At 44.7% G+C, this 14,948-nt stretch overlaps 2 pseudogenes; one reads left to right on the forward strand and one right to left on the reverse strand.

The window, feature by feature from the left end:
• The first annotated feature begins 8,372 nt into the window (after positions 1-8,372).
• On the forward strand, positions 8,373-8,969 carry LOC102489264 (60S ribosomal protein L26 pseudogene; annotated as a pseudogene).
• Positions 8,970-12,621: 3,652 nt separating this feature from the next.
• LOC102501151 (cytochrome c oxidase subunit NDUFA4 pseudogene) lies at positions 12,622-13,060 on the reverse strand (annotated as a pseudogene).
• Between the last annotated feature and the right edge of the window lie 1,888 nt (positions 13,061-14,948).

Genomic DNA, 14,948 nt, shown 5'->3' on the forward strand with positions numbered 1-14,948 from the left:
TTTAAAAAGGAAAAATGACCAAAAAATGAGAAGACAGAGACGAGAGAAGGCTGAAGGGGCTCCCTACCACTTAAGTTTGTGGGCTGGAAGCTGAATTATCAGTAGAAAAATCTTCGTTTCTCTTTTTTTCCCCTGAAATCACTAGTTCTCAGGAGCCATGGAGGAGTCTTCTTCTGAAGGCCTGCCTCTTGCCTCTGTCAGTCAGCTTTTTAAGATTTGAGTTTTGGGAGCAGCGGGTGACGTCATGGTTAAGACGCAGGACACTCCCACATGGCTGACCACAGTTTTGAGTCCCAGACCTGGTGGGTCTCTCTCTCTCTCTCATCAAATTAAAATAAATTAATGAATAAATAAAATCAAATTTAAAAAAAAAATTCGAGTTTTGAACACTTCAACTTTAGTCCTTCTGCCCCGGTGGCAATGTATATTTTCACAAAATTAAGTATGAGAGTGCTGTAGGACTCTGAATACTTAGTAGGAAAATCTCATTTTGTGAATCTGAATTATTAATATAGAATGCTACTGACTAATCAGTCATAGAGATGAAGGAAAGCTTTTAAAAAGAATATGTACTTTCCATGACCGCATTCTTCACTGTGTGATCAGAAAATAACATATTTTTCTTTCTTTTTTTTTTTTTCTGAGAGGTTTTTGCTATAGGGTATGTGCGCTCGCCAGACAGACAGAGAGACAGAAAGCGAGAAATCACCCCCCAGGGGGGATGGTCACGCCGCAATCCCTTCTCCTCCATTCTCCTCTCGGGATCTTGGGCACACACGCACACACACCCAGCGTGAGATTTAAGCCACCGGGTCCGGGACGCGAACTATGGTCGACTATGTGGGAATCCAGCAACATAGCCATTACGCTAACTGCTGGTTCCCATAACATAACATATTTTAAGCCAGGATTTTTGTGGAAAACCCAATGCATAGGTTAATCATATATACAGATTAAAACTGTATACTCTTTTTTTAAAAATAATTATTTATTTTATATTTTATTTATTTTTTAATTTGACCAGAGAGAGACAGAGGATGAGAGTAAGAGAGAAAGGAAGTGAGAAAGCAAGCCACCAGATTTAGGACTCGAACCCTGCTCAACCATGTGGGAGTGTCCCGCGCTTTAACCACCACGCCACCTGCTGGTCCCAAAACTGTATACTCTTTATGTATTGAGCTACATTCATCAACCAGATAGCAATAGTCAAATAAAATGAGCTTGCTACCCCTGAAAAAGTGTTCACTTACATTTACAATTTCAAAACTTTAGTTTTCTTCTCTTGAGAATTTTTGCTATAGGGCTTGTGTGCTCCCCAGAGAGACAGAGACAGAAAGCAAGAAATCATCCCCAGGGGGGATGGCCATAACACAGTCTCTTCCTCCTCTTTTCTTCCCTTTTGATTTTGGGCATGCATGCACGTGTGCCCAGCGTCAGTTTTAAGCCACTGGGTCAGCGACTTGAACTGCAGTTGACTACATGGGAGTCCGGCAATGTAACCATTATGCCATCTGCTGGTCCCTACAGTGTAACTTTTCTAGCTGCATTTATGAACTCACCCTGGATTTTCCATTCCTGATTTACTCTGCTTAGGCAATCTAGGTGAGATCAATAATCATTTTTAAATAGTCATAAAGATTCCATTTCCAGTACAACAAAATTGATTTTGGACCAGCACCCTTACAGAACAATAAAAATCTGGACAAGAGCTGGCCCCTGGCACAGCAGTTAGGTTCTGTGCATAAAGAGCCAGATCCCACATGGTTGACTACCATTTAAGTGGCTTGAAAGACATACTGGGTGCGTGTTTGTGCATGCCCAAAATCCTGACAGGATAGAGGAATGGAGGAAAGGTTTGTAATATTGCAATGACCCATTGGAGGGTGCTTGCTTTGTCTCTCTGGTAAGCACTTAAATACTCTGACCATTAAAAAAAAGAAGAAGAAGAAGAAAGAAAGAGAGAGAGAGAAGGAAGGAAAAAAGAAAGAAAGAAAGAGAAAGAAAGAAGGAAAGAAAGAAATGAGTGTATCTGCATTCTCACAAAACTTTGTAAATGGAAGGAAGGAAGGAAGGAAAAGGAATGGAGGGAGGGAGGGAGGGAAAGAAAAAAAAAAAACCTGGACAAAATAAAGCAATCGTTGGTTTCAAGCTGTTAGAGATCTACCATGATCTCTACTATCTAGTATCTTCAGAGTTTTGATATGAAAGAAATGCAAAGAGAAACAGCTCAACATTTGGAGCCTCTTTTTCCCTTGAGGGAACTGTCAGTTCAGAAAGTGAATGCAGTGGCTGACAAGTTAAAAAGCTGAATAGAGCCTTCCCTTTGTCTGGAACTGCCATCTTCCAGTAATTCACCAAAATGCTGAACACAAAGAGAAAAAGGAGAGGCACCCAATATATGTCCTCTAGCCTTTTAGAAAACATGGAGTTGTTCCTTTGGCAACATACATGCGAATGTACAAGAAAGGTGATATTGTAGACATCAGGGAATAGGTACTGTTCAAGAAGGAATGCCCCACAAATGTTACCATGGCAACACTGGAAGAGTCTACAGTGTCACCCAGCAAGCTGTTGGCATTGTGAGCAAGTAAGTTAAGGACAAGATTCTTTTTTTAAAAAAAGAATTATTTAACTTTATTTATTTATTTTAATTTGACCAGAGAGAGACAGAGGGAGAGAGGGAGAGAGAGTGGGAAAGTGAGAAAGCAAGCTGCCAGATCCAGGACTCGAATTGCAGTCGGCTTTGTTGGAGTCCAGCGCCTTCAACCACCATGCCACCTACTGGCCCCAAGGACAAGATTCTTGCCAAGATAACTAATGTACTTACTGAGCCTATTAAGCATTCTAAGAGCAGAGATAGTTTCCTAAAACGTGAAGGAAAACCAGAAAAAGAAGGAAGCCAAAGAGGTACCTGGGTTCAAATGAAGCACCAGTCTGCTCCACCCAGAGAAGCACACTGTGAGAATGAATGGAAAGGAGCCTGAGCTTCTGGAACCTATTCCCTATGAATTCATGGCATAATCGGTGTTAAATAAACTCTAGACTATTTAAAAAAAGAAAGAAAGAAAAAAAAAACTGAATGGAACAAAATTAGATTTATGGGTTTATCCAAAAGAACAGTCCCTGTAGACACCCTAAGTTTTTGGTTGGGATTCCTAAGTGCTAAACCCTTAGAAAAAGGATGAATAGGGGCCAACCAGTTGGTGAGGTAGGCAGCTGGATCACACATGATCAATCACAGTTTGAGTCCCAGACCTGATGGCTTGAAAAACACACTGGGTGCGTGTTCATGTGTGTCCAAAATCCCAAGAGAAGGTTGCAGAATGGACTGTGGCATGGCCATCCCTCTGGATGTGATTTCTCACTTTCTCTCTCTCTCTCTCTCTCTGTGTCCAGCAAGTGCACACACCCTATAGCAAAACTAAAATAAATAATTTAAATGAAAAAAGATGAATCCAAAGTAGTCTAGTTCTTAAAGGCCAGCTATCAATCATCTCAATCTTATACAAAAATATGGTGATCTGGCAGCAGGTGGTGTGGTGGTTAAGGAGTTAGATTCCCACATGGCCAACCATGGTTCAAGTCCAGAACCATAGGACAAAGTTTCTTTTTTTTTTATATTTTATTTTATTTTAATTTCTTTTATACATGCAATCACATACACCATTTAGCTTGTAAAATGAATGTTCCAACATGAATACATTTCTCACCAGTCCAGTTAGGGATACTATACACATTATCATCAACAGATAATAACCCATTTCTTTGTCCCATAAATGTCTTACCTCTCTTTTTCTCCTTAATGTCTTTCCTTAGATGTCAAAGTAGAAAATAAAAAACAGGTTGTAGAAGTTTAGAGGTTTAGAGTTTCCGTCAACATCCTCCTTTTTCTGCCACTCGGCCTACTTGGGGATCTTGAGCAGGAAACAGACGGTCCTTCAGATTGCCCCATTGAGTTGGTTATCAGCTGATAGATATTCAAGAGGCTTTGCGGCAAAGCCCAGCCTTCCTAGCTCCTCTTTCAAAAGGCAAGGAACTCATCTTTATCTGGGAATCCAAAACAGTCCTGTAGAGGGACCAGTAGTTAGGATAATGGCTATGTCACTAAACTCCCAGTTCAAGTCCCGAATCCAGTGGCTTAAACTCATGCTGGGCACGTGTACGTGCATGCCCAAGATCCCAAGAGGAGAATGGAGGAGAAGGGATTGGAGCATGGCCATCTCCCCAGAGAGTGCTTCCTCTCTCTCTCTCTCTCTCTCTCTCTCTCTCTCTGGTGAGCATAGGTACCCTATAGCAAAATTACAGAAACAAATGGAAAAAAAGAGAGATACATGTTATATTTGCCCAACTATAAGATATTTTTCTTCCCCAATATGCAATTCAAGTGTAAAAAAAATGTGTATTTGTGACAAAACCTAACATTTGTAACCTTATGAAACCTCTTATGTAAGGATGTGTCTTTTCTTTTTTCTTTTAAAGAATTATTTTATATAACTTTATTTATTTATTCATTTTTATTTGACCAGAGGACAGAGCAAGAGAGAGGAAGTGATAGAGGGAAAGTGAGAAAACAAGCCGCCAGATCTGAGACTCGATCCATGTTCGGCCATGTGGCAGCCCAGTGCCCTTAGCCACCATGCCACCTGCTGGCCCCACGGATGTGTCTTTTCAATTTGGATCAAAAGCACTCTGGGTCCCTTTAGGAAAGTGCAATTAGACTTGCATGTGGAATATTTTAAATCCATTTACCAGTTACTTTTCTCATGTTAGTAATACCATTGGAAGTATTGTCTTTAAAAACGTAAAATGTTACTTAGGCAATGTCAGTTATTTGAACTAAACTCTTCAATGATGATCGGTCCCAACAAGAATTCATTGAATTTTCCATTTTTGATTATTCTGAGTTTGTACTTCCTGGTAGGGACCTGGGCTCATTCCTTGTTTTTTCATAATGACTGCTATGATAAGAACCTTGTTCAGTAGAAATCAGTACTTAAGACTCAGACCCTGGCTATACTTCATACTATTAAATTTTAAAGTAAAAAGATAAAAACTAACACTTTGATGAATTGCCAAAATCCTCTTCTGACCCTCTCCTCTTCCAGTGATTTTTTTCTTTCTATTGTTTCAGTTTCTAGTACATGCACATCACACAGGTCACCTGATGCCACTGTGGGGCAGAGAAAAAAAGGAAGGAAATGACTATTCTTCTTAAGGCTTATTATTGTGCAAAAAAACAATAGGCTGCTTTATCTTTGTCAATGGAGGGGTCATGAGTCAGTTCATAAGTTAACACGTAAACTTGTTCCTGACAAGGGGTCGCAGCTGAGTCCAGGTATGGATTCGCGTGGTCACGCACCGCCATCGTTCTGCAGAACTTCACTCTCGAACACTGTTTCCACTATATTCCAAAAGATGCCGTGATTCTATTCCTGAACCTGTCCCCAACTGGCGGGAGAGGGCTTGGATGAGTCCCGAATTTCTGAACCTGGCGTGCTCAATTTTACAACAGGAAGGGGTCCTGTTATGAAAATTTTAGAGACTCCATGGTCTCTAAAGCCCTCAGCAGTTCTAAAATTCTCTGGCAGAATAATACGGGGCATAGTTTAGGAAGGCACCCCGCCCTCCTGCAGCTCACAACCTACAGTTGGTGATGTAGGCATACCTTAATGCTCAAGGTGGAAAAGGAAGACATCAAGTGAGTGCAGTGGGCAACACATGTCAGAAAGGGGAGGTGAGCACTGTGGACTGCAGCAGTCAGGGAAGGCTTCATGGAGACGAGATTCCGAACAGGCCTGGGAAGTAGTAGAGAGGCAGGCCCTGGTGGAAAGTGGGAAAGCAGTCTGTACTTGGCGGCCATTCTTTCCTTCCACCAAGAAGGCACCGAGGACACGGGGTGAGAAAGAGAAGCACCACCCTACCTCATGATGAATTAGTCCTCCGGGGAGACACGTGGGCAGCAAGGGACCAGATGGTGGCACAGAACCCATGCGCTGCCCCCATGTGGGAAAGGTCTGAAGGGCCCCCACCACCCCGACCTCCACACCAGCAGGCCCACAAGCCCCACAGCCAGACGGGGTGGACTGCAGCCCAGGACCTTGTGTGAAAGGCTCTCTCTCTCTCTTTCTCTTTAAATAAATAAGCTTTAAAAACAAAGGAAATAATACAAAAAAAGAAGGAATCTCTAGGGAAGGGCCACAGTGCTGTGAGGTCACCTAATGGGTCATTTGAGCCACGGCAGAGCTGACCAAACTGCAACATGAGAGTTTAGGGAAACGCAGGCTCAGGCTCGGGCTGGATAGGATTGGGTGGCACCCGAGACCCTGCAGTTGTAACTTCCGGCACTGTGGATGTGCTGGCCCATGGGCTGTGGTCTGGCAGGCTCTAAAGAGCGAGGGGCAGCAGGCGTCGAGGTAAAGGGAGGAAAGAGCATCCCTGGCCAAGGGCGCATGGGTGCCAAGCCCTGGAGGGACAGGGCACTGTTGGAGCAGGAGGGAGCCTTGGAGCTGCAGAGTGGGCTGGAAGAATGACCCAGTGATGCTGAAGGGAGAATCTGGGCGAGGCCAGGATCTCCGAAACTCAGGTAACTGGAGCAGGCAGAGGGCGGGAATTACTGGAAAAGAGGTCATGGGAGGCCTTGGTCCTCACTCCAGGGCTCTAGATCTTAGTGCTGGGAAGGAGAGGGGAAGGAATACTTGTGGACTAGAGCTTGTCTGTGGGCGGTGTCACTTTTTTCAGGGTTTTTGCCATAGGGCATGTGCACTCGCCAGAGACAGTGAGAGGGAAAGTGAGAAATCACTGCCCGGGGCGGGGATGGCCTTGCAGCAATCCCTCTCCTCCATTCTCTTCCTAGGATGTTTGGGTATGCATGGACACACACCCAGTGTGACTTTCAAGCTGCCAGGTCTAGGATGCCAATCGTGGCTGGCCCTATGGGAGTCCGGGGCCATAACCACTACGCCAGCTGCTGGCCCCGTCCAGTGAACATTCTTAAGCCTGACGGTGGTAAACAATGTCGTAGTCCAGGACCCAACTGGAAAAGTAAGACACTGGGAGAAAACATCATGGTAGACCGTACAGCCCCGGGACAGCCAGGGAGAGAGGCGATTCCCCAGAACTCGGGGAGCATGTGTGTTTACCTAGGGCTCACTCACCTGTCCATGCTGTTCGCCTTCGGGGTCATAGTCCAGCAGCGCTCTGGGTGCCAGTGTGGGCGACGGCAGATAATAAGCAAGTACATGCGTAAGGAGCAGCAGACTTCGTGGTGGATAGCCCAGTGGCTCCTGGGGCAGGAGACTACCTGGCATGGCAAGAGCTATTCAAACAGCAGGGGAAAGTTTTCCAAGCAAGGAGCCTGACAAGGAGCCCTGAGGGGGACCCTGAGAGGAAGCTCAGCTCCTCATGGTCACAAGAAAACCGAGGAGAGAGGGCAGGACATGCTCAGTGCCAGGGGCCTGGCACTATAGCGGACACAGCGCCCACCATCCAGGAGGGAGCCATGGCTCTGCCTGAGGAGTGAGGACACCTCACGGACCAGCCATCCCGCAGGCCAGAGTGGAAGGGAAGCCTGTCAGAGAGTCCCCAGAGCAGGGGCCAGAGAGGGGAGAAGGGACTGGAGACCATATGGGCCTCCTGGGACAGGCTTTGCAGCCTCCCGACCACAGTGGAGACCACAATGTTGGGATGTGAGGTTGTACATCCAGACGCACTGATCAAGAGATCACGGGCATAGGGAACCAGCAGTTAGTGTAATGGCTATGTCGCTGGACTCCCACGTAGTCGACCGCAGTTCGCGTCCTGGACTCGGTGGCTTAAAACTCACGCCGGGCACGTGTGCGTGCATGCCCAAGATCCCGAGAGGAGAATGGAGGAGAAAGGATTGCGGCGTGACCATCCCCCCTGGGGGGTGATTTCTCGCTTTCTGTCTCTATGTCTCTGTCTGGCTGGCGAGTACACACGCCCTATAATGAAAAAACCTTTCCAAAAAAAAAAGAGATCACGGGCATAGACAATGCCTAGTAACTACCGTATTCCCCAAGGTGGGAAATCAAGGTGATTTGGAGGGGTCCTGTTGCTTTCAGATTTTCTGCAATCATTAGTTATTACATTTAGAGCTCAAAACATGTTTTTTTTTTTTTGAGAGGATTTTTTTTTTTTTTTTGCTATAGGGCGCGTGCGCTCACCAGACAGACAGAGAGAGACAGAGAGACAGAAAGCGAGAAATCACCCCCCCAGGGGGGATGGCCATGCCGCAATCCCTTCTCCTCCATTCTCCTCTTGGGATCTTGGGCACACACGCACACGTGCCCGGCATGAGTTTAAGCCACCGGGTCCAGGACTCGAACCGCAGTCGACTACGTGGGAGTTGCCGAACTCTAGCTCCTTCATGGTCATCGCTGGAGTGGCAGCAGCCAAAATGAAGTTCAATCCTTTTGTGACTTCCAACCGAAGCAAGAACCATAAAAGGCATTTCAATGCACCTTCCCACATCCGAAGGAAGATAATGTCTTCCCCCCTTTCCAAAGAGCTGAGGCAGAAGTACAACGTGCGATCTATGCCCCTCCGAGAAGATGAAGTTCAGGTTGTGCGAGGACACTATAAAGGGCAGCACATTGGCAAAGTGGTCCAAGTGTACAGGAAGAAATACGTCACCTACACTGAGCGGGTGCAGTGGGAAAAGGCTAACGGCACAGCGGTCCACGTGGGGATTCGCCCCAGCAAGGCGGTTACCATAGACTAAAGCTGGACAAAGACCGCAAAAAGATCCTTGAACAGAAAGCCAAGTCTTGCCAAGTAGGAAAAGAAAAGGGCAAACGTAAGGAAAAAACAATTGAGAAGATGCAGGAGTGAAATAATCTTATATAAATTCTCACTAAAAACTGCTAAAATGAAAAAAATAATAATAATCGAACTCTGATGAGTATGTACAAGCACTCAGACAGGAGCTGGAATCCGAGGGGAGGATCAAAAAGGGCGCAGCTCTCAGGACAGAAGCGGCTGCTCACGAGGAAGCCTGCAGAGCGCTGAACTTGGTTTCAAGTGGGGCTGTGCATGGGCATGGAAGACTCGCCCCTGCACCCTCCACCCAGGTGCTCCCTTTCTACTGAGGGTCTCAGCAGGCACCTCTCCATCATTGGCCCTCTGGTTACTCCACCTCTGCTGACCCCGCCCTGAGCCTGTGCCCCCACCCGCCCTTCAGGTGCTTCCCTGTGATGGGCTTCTCTGTCCAGGCCTCTGCTCAAGGATGCTGTTCTCTTCCCCCTGGGAAATTTCTGTCCCCCCTTTAGGTCTAACTCAGGGCCTACGCAAGAACTCTCCCCTCTACCCTCAGACAGGAAGGCAGGCAGCGTTTTGCCCATCATTTTGGCCCCAGTATGTTTTATCTACTTCTGAGCAGGTGCAGGTGGGAGAGGCAGGGGAGAGACACAAGGGAGGGAAATGGCATCTGGGATAATGTGGAATATCCAAAGGGAAATGCATAGCAGAGAGCTGAAGATAGAGTACTCAGATTCAGAGATGAGGGGCCTAGAAATAAAGGAAAAAAGGGAGAGCTGAAATCATGACTGCAAAGTGTCCAAGGAAGAGAGAATCAAGTCAGAGGAGCAGGAAACTCCCCAGCCTCCTCCACGGCCATGCTGCAGCGTGTGATCCTGTCACCCCTGCTGACGGTCTTGAGAGGACAAGTGACCCAAGGTGAACGCCTTTTCTCAGATAGGAAGCTGGGATCGAAGAGAGAGACAGAGGCTGGCAGTCATCAGTCCAAGTAACACCGATGGCAGCACCCGGAGAAAGGGCCTGCACTGTTCAGGTCTCTAGGGCCTTCCTGGGTCTTGCCCCTTTCAAAGTACAGTTGTTCAAATGCCCTGAAATGCCTAGGCCTCCTTCCAGTAAAGTCATTTTTCATTCAAATAATTACAGAGTTGGTTTCTGATACTTGAAACCCAGACAGCCTTAGTAATTACAAGTAGATTAGTCCAAAGCAAAAAAAAAAAAAAGCAATGAATCCAGAAATAGGCTGGGGGAGAGTGACGTCATGGGTAGTTGTAATAATAGCCCCAATAGTTATGTAAGGGGCGTATCTCCATCTCCCACCATTGTCCTCCAGACAGAAATGGTCTAGCAGTACAGTCTGGAAAGCTGGGTGCGTCTTCTAGCCCCAGCTCCAGTGACTTCCTGCACACTGCTCACATGGTCACTGTGCATTTACACCAACTGATTAGACTTTTTAAGGAACTGCTTCTCAGGAGCAAAAGTCGGACTTCTACAGTTTCACGGAAATAACAATAGGAAGAGCCAGCCGGTGGCATGGTAGTTCTGCTGGATTACCACATGGCCAACCACAGTTCAAGTCCTGAACCCGGCGAATTCTCTCTCTCTCTCTCTCTCTCTCTCTCTCTCTCTCTCTCTCTCTCTGTGTCTCTTTCTGGTGGGTGCACGTGCCCTATAGCTAATTAGAAAATAATAATAATAAATAAATTTAAATAAATAATTCTAAAAAAGAAATAAGAACAGGAAGATTTAGCTCTTGTTTTGTTCTGCTAGCCACAAGATCACAATGCCATGGGCCTCTGCCCACTTCTGACAGAGGAAGACTTTACACATTATGAGAATGTGTTTCTCTCTATTTACTAAGAAGTGTGAACTAGAACATTCCATTTTAAACATATGATTTTAACATATTGGGTTTTCATAACATAGCTAAATGATTATTACTTTATGGATTCCACTTGGTCAGTAAATTTTGTGCCAGATCAGTCAGTTTAGTCATATCAAGTTCTGAAATATTAAAATGAAAGAAAATGGCATTTGTTTTGACAGAGAGAGAAAGAGAAAGAGGAGAAGTGAGAAAGCAAGCCACCAGGTGCAGGATTCAAACTGTGGTCAGCCATGTGGGAGTGTCTAGCGCCTTAACCACCATGCCACCTGCTGGTCCCTGAAAATGCCATTTGTTTTAACAGAATATTTTTAAAGTTTGTGATACTGAGAAAACACTACCTCTTTTATTTTATAAGACAGTCACTAGAAGGCCATGCCTCAGGAAAGGGAATTCCAGCACTTTCCTAACTTCCCCATAGTAGGAATTACCAGATTGCTTATTAACCACACAGCTCCCCAGTGGATTCTGATTTAATGGGTCTCGAATGGAGCCTGGGGACTTGTGGTTTAACGAGTCCTGGGGAGTTGTTACCATCAGAAAAGCTGGATTTGCCCATTGTTGTATTCCTTTCCTATGGTTCCTAATGTATTGATTTTGACCTTTGAGATTTCAAGGCTGTTCAGTGTTGTCTTCTGTGAGTTTAACTATGATATGCCCAAGTGGAGTTCTCTGTTTTTATCCTGTTTGGGATATCCTGAACTGCCTGTATTTGTAGACTGATGTTTATTACTAACAATGAGAGATTGGGGCCATTATTTCTTTGAACAAATTTTCTGCCATTCTCCTTGTTCTCTTCTACTGGGATTCTAATTACAAGTAGTCAATCCTCCATTTCTGTTAGTTCCACATTTAGAAAATCAACCAACCATGGATAAAAAATTTTCATATAAATAAATAAATAGCAATGTGTATTAATACAATTTAAAAATAACACGAATACTAGGCAGGCATAATGGTGCACACCTGTAGTCCTAGCTACTCAGGAGGCTGAGGCAGGAGGGTTGCAAGTTCAAAGCTGACCTGAGTAACATAGTAAAATCCTAATTCTGGGACCAGCAGTTAGCGTAATGGCTATGTCGCTGGACTCCCACATAGTCGACCGCAGTTCACATCCCGGACCCGGTGGCTTAAACTCATGCCGGGCACGTGTGCGTGTGTGCCCAAGATCCCGAGAGGAGAGTGGAGGAGAAGGGATTGCGGCATGGCCATCCCCCCTGGGGCATGATTTCTCACTTTCTATCTCTCTGTCTCTCTCTCTGTGTCTGGTGAGCGCACGCATCCTATAGCAAAAAAAAAAAAAAAAAAAAAAAAAAGATCCTAATTCTAAAAATAAAAATAATAGCACAAATAAAAATTTTTTAAATTATGCAGGAAGCTGAATGGTGGCACAGGCTGACCCACATGGGAAGGTTCAGTGTTATCTGGTAACCTCTCTGCTATACCAGGCGTGCATGTGCCCATGACCTGGGGCTGGCTGGAGCTGGGGTGGCCTGTAGTGTCAAGATCCTGTTGAGAATGCTATCTGTCTGTCTCCCTGACTCAGGGAAGAAATAAATAAACTTTTTAAAATACAGTGTAGCCACTATTTACGTAGAATTTATATCATATTAGGTATTATAAGTAATCCAAAGAAGATTTAAAGTACACAGAAGGATATGCATAGGTTATATACAAATATTACACCATTTTATATAAAGCCCTTGAGCAGTCTCAGATCTTGGTCTCTGCAGGATCCTGAAACCAATGCCCATGGATAATGAGATACAACTGTACTTTAGACTATTTGAAATTGTCTTATACGCGCTAAAGCTTGGTTCATGTTTCTTAAATCTTTTTTTGAATAACAGATAATAATTGTATATATTTAAAAGGTATGGTGTCGCTTTTCTTTTTTTTTTTCAAGTTTCAGATATTTATTAACCAGCGTAAATCTGAACACATCAAAATGATTTCATGCATTCAGAGGAGAAATATTTCCTGGTTAAGCGGAAAATTGTGCGGATGGCTTCTGAAGCCCTTCATTATGAGCAGCTTTATAAGTGAAACATTTCATTTAGAAGTCTGGACCTTCTTCAGTTTGCTGGAATCCACATTCACTGAGTAAAACCTGTACTGATCATGGGGACCCAGTTTGTTCCAGGGCTCAGGGTTATTCTTTCTGTCCCAAGAGACATCAGGATTGAACATTGCCAAACGCATGAGATACAGTGCTGCTCCAGTACCTCCAGCTCCAATAAATATAAACAGGGGAATCAAACTCAGATGCTTCTTGGCCTGCCTCCGGATCTGGCGGAGCATGTTTACGGTGGAGGACTCGGGTCCGAAAGCAGAAAACAAGACTGCCAGGCCACAGACTAAAAACTCTCCTCACAGAGGTTGAGCGGACGCCCAAAGTCACACAAGACCTGCATGGTGTCGCTTTTCAACACATGAATATAGCATATAATCATCTAATCAGGATAATTAATACATCTATCACCTTAAATATTTTCCCTTTATTCTTCAGATTTAATCTTTTTAAAATAATTATTTACTCATTTATTTAAATTTAACCAGAGAGAGAGAAAAAGAGAGAGGGAAAGTGAGAAAGCAAGCCACCAGGTCCGAGACTCCAACTGTTGTCAGCCATGTGAGAATGTCCTGCTCCTTAACCACCAGGCCACCTGCTGGGCCCTTTATTTTTTTATTTTTTATTTTTTTTAGGTTTTTGCCCTAGAATGCATGCACTCACTGGAGAAAGAGAGACAGAGAAAGTGAGAGGAAAAGTGAGAAATCACCCCCCATGGAAGACAGCCATGCCACAACCCCTAGGAATTCTCCTCTCGAGATTTTGGGCATGCACACACATACACTCGGTGTTATTTTCAAGACACCAAGTCCAGGTCTGTCCTGAACTGTAGTGAGCCATTTAGGAGTCCAGCACCTTAACCATATGCCACCTGCTGGTCCCCAGATTTGATCATTTTTATTGATGTATTTCCTGTCTTCTGTAGTCTGCTGTTGAGTAGTGAGATTTTCATTTTATATATTGTGTTGTTTTGTTCTAGTGTTTTCTTGGGGTTTTTTTTGTTTTTGTAATTTTTTAGTACCTTTTTGAAAAGCTTTGCTACAGGGCATGTGTGATAGAGAGAGAAAGAAAGCACTCCCCAGGAGGCATGGCCACACTGCAATCCGTTTTCCCCCCTTCTCCTCGGGATTCTGAGTAAACATGCACATGCGCCTTGTGTGGCACATTTTTTTTTTTTCTTTAAACTGCTGAGTTTGGGACTCGAACTGCACAATTGGCCATGTGTGATCCAGCCACCTTAATCACTATGCCACAGGCTGACCCACAGGGTACTTTTTAATAGTCCCATTTCTCTGCTGAGATTGCCTATGTGATCATTCATTAGGGCCTTTTCCTTTAGGTCTTTGGATACTTTCATTTATTTATTTATTTATTTATTTATATATCATTATCCATCTTTTTTTTTTTGGAGAGGTTTTGCTATAGGGCGCATGTGCTCGCTAGACAGACAGACAGGGAGAAAGCAAGAAATCAGCCCCCAGGGGGGATGGCCACACCGCAATCCCTTCTCCTCCATTCTCCTCTCGGGATCTTGAGCATGCATGCACACCTGGCATGAGTTTTAAGTCACCGGGTCTGGGACTCGAACCGCGGTCGACTACATGGGAGTCCAGTGACATAGCCATTACACTAACTGCTGGCTCCTCATTATACATCTTTATAGCATACAAAATAGTTTTTCCCAGCATGAATACAGTGCATATTAGTTGAGATGGAGATACTACAAGAAATAAAATTTTTATTTCAGCTGCCCAAATTTCTTGTCTGCTAAGTTTAACATTTAGATCAATTTTTTTTTCCCCCCCGTAGAGCACATGCACTTGCTGGAGAGAAACAGAGAGAGGGAAAGTGAAAAATCACCCCCTGGAAGGGATGGCAACACCGCAACCCCTTCTCCTCCATTCTCTTGTTAGGGTTTAGGATTTGGGACACACATGCACACGTGCCTGACATGTTTTTCTTTCTTTCTTTTTTTTTTTTTGAGAGGTTTTTGCTATAGGGCCTGTGCACTCGCCAGAAAGACAGAGAGACAGAAAGCGAGAAATCTTACCCCAGGGGGTATGGCCACGACACAATCTCTTCTCCATTCTCCTCTCGGGATCTTGGGCATGCATGCATACACACACGGCGTGAGTTTAAGCCACCAGGTCTGGGACTCAAACCGCAGTTGACTACATGGGGGTCCAGCAACATAGCCATTAGGCCAACTGCTGGTCCCAATCT

The sequence above is a fragment of the Tupaia chinensis genome, unplaced genomic scaffold, assembly GCF_000334495.1.
Source record: "Tupaia chinensis unplaced genomic scaffold, TupChi_1.0 Scaffold000468_1, whole genome shotgun sequence".
NCBI classification, from domain to species: domain Eukaryota; kingdom Metazoa; phylum Chordata; class Mammalia; order Scandentia; family Tupaiidae; genus Tupaia; species Tupaia belangeri.